Source organism: Gymnogyps californianus, unplaced genomic scaffold, assembly GCF_018139145.2.
Source record: "Gymnogyps californianus isolate 813 unplaced genomic scaffold, ASM1813914v2 HiC_scaffold_47, whole genome shotgun sequence".
Classification (NCBI taxonomy): domain Eukaryota; kingdom Metazoa; phylum Chordata; class Aves; order Accipitriformes; family Cathartidae; genus Gymnogyps; species Gymnogyps californianus.
The window spans coordinates 39,099-42,426 of NW_026114367.1; positions in this window are offsets into that span (position 1 = coordinate 39,099).

A 3,328-nucleotide genomic window follows, 5' to 3' on the forward strand; every position below is an offset into this window, starting at 1 on the left:
TTACCCAGAGGCTGTGAGCTGGCTGGCCCGGAGCCTCACCCCTCTTTCCCTTGCTTTCCAGAGGTTGTGGCTATCTGGGATGCTGTGTCTGCGTACATCCTGGGACAGCTGAAGCTGGACAAGGTGGGCTGGCGTCTTGGTCCCCCTTTGCCCTGGAGAGCGTGGGCCCCGGGGAGCGATCCCTCCCTGAGCATGGTGGCAGCACACCGAGACAAGCCCGTGTGCCCAGAGCTGCTTCTTGGACAGGGCTTCGCACTTGCCTGTGGTCAGAGTGGAGAGAGCAAGCAGAGAGGCAGGGGATTATGCTGGGTCCATGCCAAGGATAATCCCGGGGACTCAGTCCCAGGGGTATTCCCTGTGCTGGAAATGCCTGGGATCTTCTCTAGCCAAGGGATATTAGCAAAGAGCTAATCTCCAAAGCTTTCACTTTTCCCATCTCTAAGGTAGTCATTCATCAGCCTTTTTGTCTTCTTCCTGGGCAGGGTGTCCTGGTCACAGGACTCGGGACCTTCGCTATGGTCCAAGAGCGATTCGAGGGCAAAGAAGAGGTGTATGCGGTTCGAAGACCCGTCTTCCGGCTGGAGATTGATAACTTTTGGGTGCAGGACCTCACGTTCCCCACAGTGGTTATCCCTGGTGAGAAGGCAGCGGCCACCCTCCACTTGCCCCCTCCATGTCTCGAGGAGGGGCAGGTGGTGCATGCTCTCTGCTCTTTGGATAGGGCTGGGAGAAGTAGAGAATTGCCTCCAAAGGTCGGGGGACAGCTTGAGCTCCCCCAAAACAAACCACTCCCCAAGAGCTGTTTCTATAAACGGCCTTTTCTCTGGCATTTTTGTTCTGAATCTTACATGGCAATTTGCCTGCTGTGGCAGTGACCGTGTTCCTCCTCCTTGCAGGCGATGTCAAGATCAAGCCGCTGAACCTCAAGTGGCTATCGCGAGCCACCTCCTTCCCGCGACACGTGGTGGAGGACTGCGTACGAGAGACCGTACTCTTTGTACTCTTTCCAACTGAGGAACAGGCAGCGCCTCGCCTTCGCCTTCAAGGACATTGGCGTTCTGTCCTGCGAAGACGACGTCCTGTGCATGCGGTTTTATTACGACTGCGTCACAGGGCTGGAGAGCAAGGCCAGCCGAGATTGCACTGCTTCACACCGTAAGTTGCTCAGGTCTTGAGGGCTGCTTCAATGTCTTTGGGAAGCCTTTGGAAGGGTGAGCAACCCAGTCGCCGTTGGCCAGCCTGGACGTGGCAGGCCAGTCAGGCGCCTTTCCCCACGCTCGCCCCCACTGACTTCTCCGCTAGCAAAGGAAGTTTCTTGTGAGTTTCTGGGTCCTTGCCCTACAAGAAGCCCGGCAGTGTTACTGCGCAGTCGCAGTGTTTGCTGTGCAGCTTCTCCAGAGCAGAGCAAGGGCTAATGCTCATGGAGGAGGATTTGGAAGAGGGGGTTGGAGAAGAGGATTTCTTTTGGCGCGGGAGACAGGTCTGCTTCCTTTGGGAGCCAAGAGAAGACTGCCTTGGAAACCTTCTAACAGCTCTGTGTCACTCTGCAGAGGCTGTGGATGCCAGTTGCAGCAGTTTCTGGTGGAGCGACCACCGCTCGGGGGGCGCAGGCTGCTCCTGCCCACGCGTTCCCGAGGTGAGTGCGTTTCCTCTGCAGCCCTCGACCGACCAAGCGGGCAGCTTGCCAGCTCCTGCTCAGGAGCGCGCGTTGTTGGGGCTCGACACTCGGCATCGAGTCAGGCATCAATCCTGAAGTGACTGGTTTCTGGCTAACTAATGCTGAGCTGGGGCTACGCGTGTATTCTCCTGGAGTGACCGGGCACCGTGGTCGTGTTTCTGACGCCCAGCCTGCCGTCATTGCCATCAGAGAGAACCAGCTGCACACAGAGAGGACTTTCAGCTCCGTTTTATGGTGCTGGGGAGATTGCCAATCGAACCTGTGCACGGCCACAAAGAAAAAGGGATGCCCTGCCTCGCACGACAGTCAGGAGGATGAGTGCTGGGAAGCTGCAGAGGGCAGGGGTCAGCCTTCTCCAAGCCTGTGTCATCGTTTGCTTTCCAGGTTTCGGTTCCTGGTGATCGGCAGAGCAGTGGCCAAGGCTTTCTCCACCTGGCACAAGAAGGCTGCAGAAAAGCAGAGGATCAGAAGAGGTACGGGAACGGGTCCCTGCTGTCCAGGTGGGGCCCTGCCCCACGCTGGGTGACCACAGCCCGCTTAAAACGCACTCCCCACGGGGCTGCTCTGAAGAGCTTCCTCCTTTCCCAGGTGCAGAGGGGTGTCCTGAGAAGCTGCTGCAGAGGCGCGTGAAGTTTTCCCTCCCCATGCTGCCAAGCCAGGGGCCAGGCACGAGGCAGCAAGACACGGGGAGGAAGCCTTCTGCCGGGTGAGACCCTTGTGGGAAGGGATGAAAGGGATCCTTGCACCCAGGTCGGAGAGACATCCCCTGTGGACGCTCCGGCTGTAGGGACTCGGGAAGGTCCCTGACACATGCCCCACCGTTTTTATGAGCTCGTTTGCCCCATCGCAGGCCCCTTAGCGGGGAAGGCGGCGGATGTTGGTGCACCCTACATCACTTTGCTTGCCCTTACAAGAGACCTGAGGTGCACTCCTCTCCCATCCATCTCATGTGGCTCGGGAAAGGCTCCCCTTGTCGTGGGAAACGGCCCCAGCTCCCCCGCTTCTTCTGCCAGCCTGGGGAGCTTTGCTACCGGACAAAACTGGGAGACCAACCTGCCCCGTGCTCATGCCGACTCCTCCTGCTGTCTCTTTGCAGTGTGCTCCCCCCATGTCCCGGCAGCTCCCCCGGACGAAGGAGGCAGGCAGGCAGGAGCCAGCGCCTCCAGCCAGGCCCACCGATGAGCTCCCGTCCTCTGAGGCCTGCAAGAGAGCGCTGCAGGTACGTGCTCTGCCTCGCTGTAACTACCGTGCTGTCTGAGACTAGGCAAAAGCCTCTTTGGGCAGAGAGCCATCCTGAAAGCCTCCCTTGGCGCGCGTTCATTGTAACCTGTCTGTCACCTCCTTCAGACCTTCTTGACGAAAAGGAAGGTGCTGCACGCCCTTCCCGCCTGGTATTGCCCCCTGGGTTGTCAGGAAACACTTTATTCTGGCCAGGGGCTACGGAAAATGTGCAAGTCCTTCCTGGGGCCTTGACAGTGGAGGTCTTTGGTCACTCAGCTGCGTTTGCCATGAGTTGAGGAGCCTGGCACGACTCCACGGCCCCTGATCTGTTAGGGGCAAAGCGCTGCCGACCGAGCGGCTGAGGCAAGGGGCAGCAACGCGGGTCAGAGCCGAAGGAAGCCCCTCCAGGAGCTGAGACTAATCCTGCCT